Consider the following 13,193-nt stretch of genomic DNA (forward strand, 5'->3'; position numbering starts at 1 on the left):
AGGAGAGACAGCAACCTTTTGTTCTTTCAAGGCAACTCTTGGCAGCCCCTAGATGGCTTCAGAGTGCCTGTTGGTCACAGGAGGACAGAGGCATGATTAGAGGATTGGGACCTTTCAGCCCTATCCTCCCAGTCTCTGGGGAAGAAGAAGAGGCTGGAGACTGAGCTAATCATGATAGCCAATGACTCAGTTAATCATGCCTACATAACGAAACCTTAGCTGGACTTCACTGGTGGTCCAGAGATCAAGAATCCACCTTTCAATGCAGGTTCTAGGGGACGAAGGTTCATTTCCTGGTCAGGAAGTTAAGATCCCACACATTCATTGTTCAGTTGTTAAGTCATGTTTGACTCTTTGCAAACCCATGAAATGATGCACACCAGGCTTCCCTGTCCTTCACTATCTCCTGGAGTTTGCTCAAACTCACGTCCATCGAGTCAGTGATGCCATCCAACCATCTCATCCTCTGTTGCCCCCTTCTCCTCTTGCCCTCAATCTTTCCCAGCATCAGGGTCTTTTCCAGAGAGTTAGCTCTTCATATCAAGTGGCCAAAGTATTGGAGGTTCAGCATCAATCCTTCCATTGAAAATTCAGGGTTGATTTCCTTGTGATCTCCTTGCTGTCCAAGGGACTCACAGAGTCTTCTCCTGCACCATCGTGGGGCAACTAAACCCACACACAACAACTAGAGAGCCTATTCACCACAACTACTGAGCTTGTGTGCTCTCGAGCCCATGCTCTGCAACGAGACGCTTATGTGTGCCACAGTCAGAGAAAGCCCATGCAGTGCAATGAACAGCCTGTGCATCCCAAGGAAGAGCCAGCACAGTGCAAAACAACAGAGAAAACTCCATACAACCACAAAACCATGGCTTTCCACGTTGATGAAAATGTGGAGGTGCTGGGAAGGTGGTGCACTTGGGGAAGGTACGGAAGCTCAGAACGTCCACCACCTCTCGCCCTGTGCATCTCTTCCACTTGGCTGTTCCTGGGTTGTATCCTTTATAATAAATTCATAATAATAAGTGCAGTATTTTCCTGAGTTCTGTGAGCCAGTCTAGCAAAACGTGAACCTGGTAAGGGGGCCATGGAAACCCATGATTTATATATGGTTTGTCAGAAGTACAGATAACAATGCTGGGACTTACGACTGACATCTGTGGCTGGGGTGGGGCAAGGAGGACAGTCTTGTGAGACTGAGCCCTTAACCTGTGCGGTCTGTGCTAACTTAAAGTAGATAGTGTCAGAACTGAATTGCATTGTAGGACACCCACTTGGTGTGAGAGCTGGTTGTTGATATGGAAAAATGCACAAATTTGGTGTTAGAGATGTTATGAATAGAAACAGCTTTAAAAAGACATAAAAGGCATCAACTGGAAAAAAAGAAGTAAAGCTTTCTATGGTCAGATGATGTGGTTGTCTACATAGAAAAATCTAAGGGTTTCCACAGAAGAAACTCCTTGAACTAATAAGTGAATTTAGCAAAGTCACAGGATACAAGGACAACACACACACACACAAATCTATATTTTTATTTGTTACTAATGTGCAAGTGGAAACTCAAATTTTAAAAAAGATCAATATTGGGACTTCTCTGGTGGTCCAGTGGTTAAGAATCTGACTTTCAGTGCAGGAGATGCAGGTCCTTGGTCAGGGAACTAAGATCCCTCATGTCCTGCATGATGCAAAAAAAATTCTGCATGCCACAACTAAAACCACACACAAATAAATAAATATTTTAAAAAATCAATACCATTTTTAATATTAAAAATATAAAATACTTAGGCATAATCTAATATATGTACAGGATTGGTATGCTGAAAACTATAACACTCTAATGAAAATCATCAAAGAAGACCTAAATAGAAAGGCATACCATGTTCATGAGTTGGCAGATAATAATTCTCCCTAAATTCTTTAAGCCTTTGACTGTGTGGATCATAATAAACTGTGGAAAGCTTTTAAAGACATGGGAATACCAGACCATCTACCTGTCTCCTGAGAAACTTGTATGTGGGTCAAGAAGCAGGAATTAGAACTCTGTATGGAACAACGGAGAAGGCAATGGCACCCCACTCCAGTACTCTTGCCTGGAAAATCCCATGGATGGAGGAGCCTGGTGGGCTGTAGTCCATGGGGTCTCTCAGAGTCGGACACGACTGAGCAACTTCACTTTCACTTTTCACTTTCATGCATTGGAGAAGGAAATGGCAACCCACTCCAGTGTTCTTGCCTGGAGAATCCCAGGGATGGGGAGCCTGGTTGGCTGCCGTCTATGGGGTCGCACAGAGTCGGACATGACTGAAGCAACTTAGCAGCAGCAGCAGCAGCATGGAACAACTGATTGGTTCAAGATTGAGAAAGGAGTATGACAGGGCTGTCTGCTGTTTGTTTAATCTATATACTGAGTACATCATGAGAAATGCCAGGCTGGATGAGTTGCAAGCTGGAATCAAGATAGGTGAGAGAAACATCAACAATCCCAGATATGCAGATGATGCCACTCTAATGGCAGAAAGTGAAGAGGAACTAAAGAGCCTCTTGATGAGGGTGAAGGAGCAGAGTGAAAGAGCCAGCTTAAAACTAAACATTAAAAAAATTAATATCATGGCATCTGGTCCCATACTTCATGGCACAAAGAAGGGGAAAAGGTGGAAGTAATGACAGATTTCCTCTTCTTGGCCTCTAAAATTACTGCAGATGGTGACTGCAGCCTGAAATCAGAAGATGATTGCTTCTTGGCAGGAAAGTTATGACAAACCTAGACAGTGTGTTGAAAAGCAGAGACATTCATTACTCTGTTGACAAAAGTCCATATAGTCAAGGCTATGGTCTTCCCAGTGATCATGTAGGGTCAGGTATGGACCATAAAAAAGGCACAGTGCCTAAGAATTGATGCCTTCTAACTGTCATGCTGGAGAAGACTCCTCAGAGTCCCTTGGACAGCAAGGAGATCAAACCAGTCAATCTTGAAATCAACCCTGAACACTTGTTGGAAGGACTGATGCTGAAGCTGAAGCTTATGTATTTTGATCACCTGATTCAAACAGCTGACTCATTGGAAAAGTCCCTGATGCTGGGAAAGATTGAAGGCAGAAGAAGAGGGTGTCAGAGGATAAGGTGGCTGGATGGCATCATCGATACAATGGACATGAATTTGGGCAAACTTCGGGAAATGGTAAGGGAGAGAGCATTACTTTACTAGCGTGTAAGATGAATGCAATTGTGCGGTAGTTTGAGCATTCTTTGGCATTGCCTCTCTTTGGGATTGGAATGAAAACTGACCTTTTCCAGTCCTGTGGTCACTGCTGAGTTTTCCAAATTTGCTGGCATATGGAGTGCAGCACTTTCACAGCATCATCTTTCAGGATTTGAAATAGCTCAACTGGAATTCCATCACCTCCACTAGCTTTGTTTGTAGTGATGCTTTCTAAGGCCCACTTGACTTCACATTCCAGGATGTCTGGCTCTAGGTGAGTGATCACACCATCGTGATTATCTGGGTCGTGAAGATCTTTTTTGTACAGTTCTTGTGTGTATTCTTGCCACCTCTTCTTAATATCTTCTGCTTCTCTTAGGTCCATACCATTTCTGTCCTTTAGCGAGCCCATCTTTGCATGAAATGTTCCCTTGGTATCTCTAATTTTTTTGAAGAGATCTCTAGTCTTTCCCATTCTATTATTTCCCTCTATTTCTTTGCATTGATCACTGAGGAAGGCTTCTTATCTCTCCTTGCTATTCTTTGGAACTCTCCATTTAGATGCTTATATCTTTCCTTTTCTGCTTTGCTTTTCACTTCTCTTCTTTTCACAGCTATTTCTAAGGCCTCCTCAGACAGCCATTTTGCTTTTTTGCATTCCTATTCCAAGGGGATGGTCTTGATCCCTGTCTCCTGTACAATGTCACGAACCTCCGTCCATAGTTCATCAGGCATTCTGTCTATCAGATCTAGTCCCTTAAATCTATCTCTCACTTCCAGTGTATAATCATAAGGGATGTGATTTAGGTCATACTTGAATGGTCTAGTGGTTTGAACCATGAACTTCCAGATGTTCAAGCTGGTTTTAGAAAGGCAGAGGAACCAGGGATCAAATTGCCAACATCCGCTGGATCATCGAAAAAGCAAGAGAGTTCCAGAACAACATCTATTTCTGCTTTATTGACTATGCCAAAGCTTTTGACTGTGTGATTCACAATAAACTGTGGAAAATTCTGAAAAAGATGGGAATACCAGACCACCTGACCTGCCTCTTGAGAAACCTATATGCAGGTCAGGAACAACAGTTAGAACTGGACATGGAACAACAGACTGGTTCCAAATAGGAAAAGGAGTTCGTCAAGGCTGGATATTGTCACCCTGCTTATTTAACTTATGTGCAGAATACATCATGAGAAATGCTGGGCTGGAAGAAACACAAACTGGAATCAAGATTGCCAGGAGAAATATCAATCACCTCAGATATGCAGATGACACCACCCTTATGGCAGAAGGTGAAGAGGAACTAAAAAGCCTCTTGATGAAAGTGAAAGAGGAGAGTGAAAAAGTTGGCTTAAAGCTCAACATTCAGAAAACTAAGATCATGGCATCTGGCCCCATCACTTCATGGGAAATAGATGGGGAAACAGTGTCAGACTTTATATTTTGGGCTCCAAAATCACCGCAGATGGTGACTGCAGCCATGAAATTAAAAGATGCTTACTCCTTGGAAGGAAAGTTATGACCAACCTAGATAGCATATTGAAAAGCAGAGATACTACTTTGCCAACAAAGGTCCGTCTAGTCAAGGCTATAGTTTTTCCAGTGGTCAGGTATGGATGTGAGAGTTGGACTGTGAAGAAAGCTGAGTGCCGAAGAATTGATGCTTTTGAACTGTGGTGTTGGAGAAGACTCTTGAGAGTCCCTTGGACTGCAAGGAGATCCAACCAGTCCATCCTAAAGGAGATCAGTCCTGGGTATTCACTGGAAGGACTGATGCTGAGGCTGAAACTCCAATATTTTGGCCACCTCATGTGAAGAGTTGACTCACTGGAAAAGACCCTCATGCTGGGAGGGATTGGGGGCAGGAGGAGAAGGGGATGACCGAGGATGAGATGGCTGGATGGCATCACCGACTTGATGAACATGACTTTGAGTGAACTCTGGGAGTTGGTGATGGACAAGGAGGCCTGGCATGCTGTGATTCATGGGGTTGCAAAGAGTCAGACATGACTGAACTGAACTGAATTGAAGGGAGAGAGAGACCTGGCGTGCTGCAGTCCAGATCAGATCAGATCAGATCAGTCACTCAGTCATGTCCGACTCTTTGAGACCCCATGAATCGCAGCACGCCAGGCCTCCCTGTCCATCACCAAGTCCCAGAGTTCACTGAGACTCACGTCCATTGAGTCAGTGATGCCATCCAGCCACCTCATCCTCTGTCGTCCCCTTCTCCTCCTGCCCCCAATACCTCCCAGCATCAGGTCTTTTCCAATGCGTCAACTCTTCACATGAGGTGGCCAAAGTACTGGAGTTTCAGCTTTAGCATCATTTCTTCCAAAGAAATCCCAGGGCTGATCTCCTTCAGAATGGACTGGTTGGATCTCCTTGCAGTCCAAGGGACTCTCAACAGTCTTCTCCAACACCACAGTTCAAAAGCATCAATTCTTTGGCGCTCAGCCTTCTTCACAGTCCAACTCTCACATCCATGCATGACCACAGGAAAAACCATAGCCTTGACTAGACGAACCTTTGTTGGCAAAGTAATGTCTCTGCTTTTGAATATGCTATCTAGGTTGGTCATAACTTTCCTTCCAAGGAGTAAGCATCTTTTGATTTCATGGCTGCAGTCACCATCTGTAGTGATTTTGGAGCCCAGAAAAATAAAGTCTGACACTGTTTCCACTGTTTCCCCATCTATTTCCCATGAAGTGGTGGGACCGGATGCCATGATCTTCGTTTTCTGAATGTTGAGCTTTAAGCCAACTTTTTCACTCTCCACTTTCACTTTCATCAAGAGGCTTTTTAGTTCCTCTTCACTTTCTGCCATAAGGGTGGTGTCATCTGCATATCTGAGGTGATTGATATTTCTCCTGGCAATCTTGATTCCAGTTTGTGTTTCTTCCAGCCCAGCGTTTCTCATGATGTATTCTGCATATAAGTTAAATAAGCAGGGTGACAATATCCAGCCTTGACGAACTCCTTTTCCTATTTGGAACCAGTCTGTTGTTCCATGTCCAGTTCTAACTGTTGCTTCCTGACCTGCATACAAATTTCTCAAGAGGCAGATCAGGTGGTCTGGTATCCCCATCTCTTTCAGAATTTTCCACAGTCCAGGGGGTCGCAAAAAGTTGAACACTACTGGGCGACTGAACAACAACAACAAATTCATTAAAACTCAATTCAACAAAAAATCCCAGAAGAATTTTTATAGACATAGACATGATATTCTAAAGTTAATAAATAAAGGCAAAAAATAGCTAGCACAATGTTGAAAAACAACAATGAAATGGACAGAATTGCAGTACCCATTTTCAAGCTTAAAATCGGGACTTCCCTGGTGCTTCACTGGCTAAGACTCTGTGATTACAGTGCAGGGGGCGTGCATGCATTTGATCCCTGGTTAGAGAAGTAAGATCCCACATGCTCTTTGGGAAGACAAAAAGAAAAGCTAAAATAACCCAGTGAAAATGAAAAGTGAAAGTCGCTCAGTCACATCCGACTCTTTGCAACCCCATGGACTATATAGTTCATGGAATTCTCTAGGCCAGAATACTGGAATGGTAGCCTTTCCCTTCTCCAGGGGATCTTCCCAACCCAGGGACTGAAGCCAGGTCTTCTGCATTGCAGGCGATTCTTTACCAGCTGAGCCACAAGGGAAGCCCTAAATAACCCAGACAATGTGCTATTGGTGGACACTTAGATACACAGATCAGTGAAATAGGATAGAGAGAAAAATGGAGATTTGATTTTTGACATTGGTTTAGAGGAGGAAGGATAATATTTCCAACAAATGATACTGGAATAATTCTATATCTATATGCAAAAAAAAAATGAACTTCATGCCTTATATTTTAAAGTTAAGTCAAATGGATTAGAGAGACAACATTAAAAACTTTTGTATATCAAAGGACACTATCAAGAGGATGAAAAGACAATCCACAGAACAAGAGAAAATATTTCGTATAAATATTCATAATCATATACCAAGTTTAAAAATGGGCAAAGGACTTACCCTGACATCTCTCCAATAAGATATACAGTTAGCCAGTAAGCATGTGAAAAGATGCTCAGTATTACTAGTTATAAGGGAAATGTAAACCAAACCCAGTATGAGATACCACTTCACATTAATTAGAATGGATATTTTTTTTTTAATGGAAAATAACAAGTGTCGGTGAGAATGTGGAGAAATTAGAACACTGTGCATTGCTGCTGCAATTGTAAAATGGTGCAGCTACTGTGGAAAAGAATGAAAATAGTTAATTTTATATTATGTGAATTTAAAATCAATAAAAATGGAATGTCATCAAAATAAAAACTTTCACTCTGTGAAAGAAACTATTAAGAGAATGAACAGATAAACCACAGACTGGAAGAAATTATTTACACAAATTATATGTGGTAGGGACTTGTTTCCAGAATATATCGGAAACCGAACCCAGTAAGAAGATAAACAAACCAATCAAGATATGCATGGGCAAAATAAACATTTCACTAGAGAAGATATATGAGTGTCTAATAAGCATGTGAAAGATGTTGAATGTCATTAGTCAATTTGGAAAAGTAAATTAAAACTACATTGAGAGGCCATTATATCCTCATTCAAATCACTATAATTAAAAGAACTCTTGGGATTAAGCCAACTCACCAAGTGTATTTCCAACACACAGCAGGGACAAGGGAAATGCCCGTGGGTTCTACCAGCCTCAGTGGACCTGCTCCAAAGTGGACATTGGCTAGAACTCCATTGACTCCCATTTACTCCCTTGCCCTACAGGCTCCTGTCCTTTAGGGGCTATGGATCTCAAGTTATCAAAGTCAACTGGGAATCTGTGGGCAAGTTTTCTCCAAATTTTAGGTGTTTCCCAATGCTTAATTACCCAGGTTAGTAGCCATAGGTCCCATTTGGGAGAAGGCCAAAAGGAATCATTACCATATTCAATTGCCATTCATCACCAGGGCCATCTGCCTGGAGTTCCAGTCTCTTCTTTTATATTTTAATTTTTATTTTTTGGCCATGCTGCAGTGCTTCCACAATCTTAGTTCCCTGACTAGGGACTGAACCCAGGCCTTGGCAATGAAAATCCCAAGTTCTAACCGCTGGACCACCAGGGTTCCCTCCAGCCTCTTCTTTAGTCAATGGATTCTGGGTTCAAAAACTGGCTCTGCGTAGAAATAGGCAAGGGGGTGTGCCTTTATCAGGGATTCTCTGGTCGCTCAGTGGTAAAGAATCCAAAGGCAGCGCAGGAGACGCAGGAGATGAAGGTTTCATTCTTGGGTCAGGAACACCCCCCCCGGAGGAGGAAATGGCAACCCACTCCAGTATTCTTGCCTGGGAAATCCCATGGACAGAGGAGCCTGGTGGGCTACAGTCCATGGGGTCCACAAAGATTTGCACACGACTGAGCACGCATGTGACTTCATCACCGTCATCCTGAATTTTTCAGTTTGAGTACTGCTCTTGCTGGCTAACCAACTGTTTTGTCCGTGGCCATGCCAAAATGTTTCTATCACCATCTCCATAGCTCCTTTCTGCTCTGATCCATTGCTGGCTGCCACATCAGCCTTGGTGCTTCCAGGGATTATTGCAACCCCCGGGGTTCAGGTGGTAAGTGCTGCCACTTATTCTCTATCGCTTTGTAGTCCTTCCTGGCCCACTGTTGAGAGAATCCTTGCATAGGAGGAAAGATTCCCACTATCGCTCGGGAAATTTGTAAAATAAGTGTACAAGGGGACCCCTTGGAGGTCTTCAAGAGGGTTGGGCAGTGGGTGGCTTTTCCATTTGGTGTTTATGCACTGCCCCCAGGTGGCCACATGCTGAACTTCATCCTTATTTCTTGAATGCAGGTTGGCTCTCCAGATTCTGTCTCTGCCTGAAGAACCTCCAACCTCACCCTGCTGTGAAATACCCCATCCCACAGGCCAGTGTGACCTGGGGCAGGTTATGTAACCCTTCTGGGTCTCAGGGTTCGGTTCTTTGTAAAATGGGGTAATGACAGTGAATTAAATGAGATGATGAAATTATACATCTAAATTCCTGGTTTAAAGGAGAAGGAAATGGCAACCCACTCCAGTATTCTTGCCTGGATAATTCCATGGACAGAGGAGCCTGGCAGGATACAGTCCACGGGGTTTCAAAGAGTTGAACACGACTGAAGCAACTGAGCACAAACTAAGGATGCAGTAAACATTAGCTGGCACTAGTGGTAAAGAATCCACTTACCAGTGCAGGAGGTGTAAGAAACGCAGGCTCCATCCCTGGGTGGGGAAGATCCCCTGAAAGAGGGCAGGGCAACTCATGACAGTATTCTTACCTGGAGAATCCCATGGACGGAGGAGCCTGGCGGGCTAGAGTTCACAGGGCTGCAAAAAGTCAGACACGACTGAAGCAACTTAGAACACATCCATGCTGCTGGCAAGCTTAGTTTTTTTCTCTCTAAATAGGGAGACACCTCTGCAGAATCCATATTCAATATGAGGCCACCCCCTTTTCAAGGCTCCTTGAAAAATGTTCTGCTTGGTTCTTTTTAAAATTTATTTCTTTATTTATATTTATTTTTGGTTGTGCTGGGTCTTTGCTGCTGCGTGCAGGCGTTCTCTAGTTGTGGCGAGTGGGGGCTACTCTGCTGTGGTGTGCAGGCTTCTCATTGCGGTGGCTTCTCTTGTTGCGGAACGTGGGGCTCTAGGAGTGTGACTTCAATAGTTGTGGCTCAGGGGCTTAGTTGCACCTTGGCATGTGGGATCTTCCTGGAGCAGGGATCAAACCCGTGCCCTATATTGGCAGACAGATTCTTTACCACTGGACCATCAGGGAAGTCACTCTGCTTGGTTCTTGCTGGCTTGACTGGACCACAGAGTTGAGTAAAAGGATAAAAGTTGCTCAATGATGCAAAACTTGGCTCAGAGCTGATTTTGAGACTGTTGAGAAATCTCTCACCAGGGCTTCCCTGGTGGTCCAATGGTTAAGAATCTGTCTGCCAGTGCAGGGGACATGGGTTTGATCCCTGGCCGGAGAAGATTCCATACATAATGGGCAACTAAGCCCATGCACCACGACTGCTGAGCCCTAGGGACCGTGCTCTGCAATAAGAGAAGTCACTGCGATGAGAAGCCTGGGCACCGCAACTAGGGAGTGGTCCCTGCTCACCAGAACTAGAGGAGACCCATGCAGGCAACAAAGATCTAGTGCAGCCAAATATAAATAAATATATATATATTAAAAAAAAAATCTCTCACCAGACAGTGCCTGTCTGCTCTTAGAGCCGGAAGGACAGACTTCTCCATGGGTGGGGTCATGGAAGCATGCATTTGCCCAGACCTCTCCTCACTGGACCCATTGTTGGGGCTTCTTGCTGTGAAACTGCCAGGTGACTTCACAGACTTGATGCCTGCTCATTGACACAGATGGTCTCTTTGAGGAAGCTATTTGTCCCTGGATCTCACAGAGCAGGAGAGTCAGGCTCAGAGGAAAGATGTTGTGAAATCCCAGCCTCACCCAGCACTGGAATTCATTCCCCGACAGGGCACTTCCCAGCCCTCCTTGCCTCTTCGTCAGCATAGGGTCCACTCACAATGGCCCTGCAGCCCTACCACCACCTCCATCCCTCCCATGGCTGCGGAATTGATCCCTTCCACGACAGACAAGCAGAAACTTTGCAAGATCTGCTGCCTCAACTTCATAGGAATGAGGCAAGCTTGTCTGTCTTGAGGACGGAAGAGGCAGCTGAAAGGTCAGGCTGGCAAATGAAGAAGGCCTAGGTGATGTGTCATGACCTTAGTATTCCTCATGGTGATGACCTCCAGCATCTGGAAACATCAGGGGCAATTTGAGAGGCAATAGCCCAGGTGCCTCAGATGGTAAAGAATCTGCCTGCAATGTGGGAGACCCAGGTTGGATCCCTGGGTTGGGAAGAGCCCGTGGAGGAGGGCATGGCAACCCACTTTAGTACTCTTGCCTGGGGAATCCCATGGACAGAGGAGCCTGGCGGGCTACAGTCCATAGGGTCTCAAAAAGTTGGATATGACTCAAGTGACTTAGCATGCATGCATGTCTCATTAGCTATCATGTCTCATTAGCTATCATGCCAGATGAATTTTCCTTTGTCTAATTCGAGTCACTCTACCTGGTCAGTTTCTCGGCTCCAGCAGCGGTGGAGCCTAGGGAAATTTGTTTCATCCCTGCTTTTCAGTGTCAAGCATTCCCCAGGCAGCAGTATGGTAGCTGACAGGGCAATGAGGATCACCACTTCAGCTGCCAGGCTGGCCGGCCACACTTCCATGGGTTGGGCTGCAAAGAGGTACTGAGCCCATGTGGATTTAGACCAAACGTTACACACACAGACAGAAAAAGCAAAATCAGCATGATGTCAGCAACTGGTGTCCCTACAGGACAACCCCGAGCTGATGGTTTGAGTGACAGATGGCAGGGGCAGTGGGCTGCCCTGCTGTGCAGAAGCCCAGACTCAACTTGAGCCAAGCAGTTTTATGGACTGACTCAGGGGCTCCAGACACATCCTTCTGAAAGCCAAGGAGACAAGTGGGAACCAGGGCGTGGATGAGAAATGGCCTCACAGCAGGCTCCTGAATGGTAGAGAGCCCCAGGTAGCTCAGGGGTAAAGAAGTGGCCTGCCAGGAGTAGATGCAGGGTTTGATTGCTGGATCAGGAAGATCCCCTGGAGACGAAAATGGTGACCCACTCCAGTACTCTGCCTGGAAGATCCCATGCACAGAGAAGGCTGGTGGGCCACAGTCCATGGGATTGCAAAGAGTTGGACACGACTTAGGGACTAAATAACAATAACAGGTTAGAAAGGACCTTAGGGCAGCAACTCTCTAGGCAACTCACCTCCTGTTGACCTAAGTTACTGCAGGATGATCCTGTAAGACACAAGTTAGAGTATAGTTGAGGGGCAGCAGGGCAGAGCTTCTGCTGGGCACTGTTTCATCATCTGTAAGATAGGGATAAAAGAGTATCTAACACAGGTATATACATATATATATATTTAAGAGAAAGTTCACATACAATTTACCATCTTAAAGTATACATTTAAGTGTTTTAGTATATTTACAGAATTGTGCAACTGTCACCATTACCTAATTCTGAACATTCTCTTCACTTCAAAAACTCTGAGGACTTCCCTGGTGGTCCAGTGGCTAGGACTCTGTGCTCCCAATGCAGAGGGCCCAGGTTTGATCCCTGGTCAGGAAACTAGAGGCCACACGCTACAACTAAGTCTTCGCATGCCTCCACAAAGATCAAACAGCCCACATGCCACAAGTAGACCCGCTGCAGCCAAATAAACAAACATTAATAACAAAAGAAAACAAAAAGAAACTCTGCGCTCATTAGCTGTCACTCTCCATTCTCCAGTCTCCCTGGCCCCTGGTGACCACTACTCCACTTTCTGTCTCTGTGGATTTGTCTATTCCAGTCATTTCATTTAAATGGAATTATACAACATATGGCCTTTTGTGTCTAGCGTCTTTCATTTACCTTAAAGTTTTCAAGGCCCATCCAAGTTGTAGCACGTGTCAGAACATCATGCTTCTTTATGGTCAAATGATACTCTACCGCACAGCTATATCCAGTTTTTTTTTATCCATTCATCACTTAAAGGACATTTGGGTTGCTTCTACTTTCTTGTTATTATGAGTAATGCTGCTCTGAACACTCATGTATATGTTTTTGTGTGAACAAATGTTTTTAATTTTCTTGAATATATACCTAGGAGTGGAATTGATGGGTCATATGGAGAAGGAAATGGCAACCCACTCCAGTATTCTTGCCTGGGAAATCCATGGACAGAGTAGCTTGGTGGGCTATAGTCCATGGGGTTGCAAAAGAATCAGACATGACTGAGTGACTAGACAACAACAATGGTAACTATGTTTAATCTTTTGAGAAACTGCCAAACTCTTATCCACAATAACTGAGTATTCTATATTGGTGTGAACCTTTAAAATAATAAAACTCACTCTTAATAGCACGTGGCCC

The 13,193-nt window shown here is 44.5% G+C and overlaps 1 non-coding gene across 1 annotated transcript; it reads left to right on the forward strand.

The window, feature by feature from the left end:
- The first annotated feature begins 12,334 nt into the window (after window positions 1-12,334).
- On the forward strand, window positions 12,335-12,407 carry TRNAG-CCC (transfer RNA glycine (anticodon CCC)). The gene has a single exon. It is a non-coding gene; the product is annotated as a tRNA-Gly (tRNA).
- Window positions 12,408-13,193: the final 786 nt, after the last annotated feature.

The sequence above is a fragment of the Bos indicus genome, chromosome 11, assembly GCF_029378745.1.
Source record: "Bos indicus isolate NIAB-ARS_2022 breed Sahiwal x Tharparkar chromosome 11, NIAB-ARS_B.indTharparkar_mat_pri_1.0, whole genome shotgun sequence".
NCBI lineage: Eukaryota > Metazoa > Chordata > Mammalia > Artiodactyla > Bovidae > Bos > Bos indicus.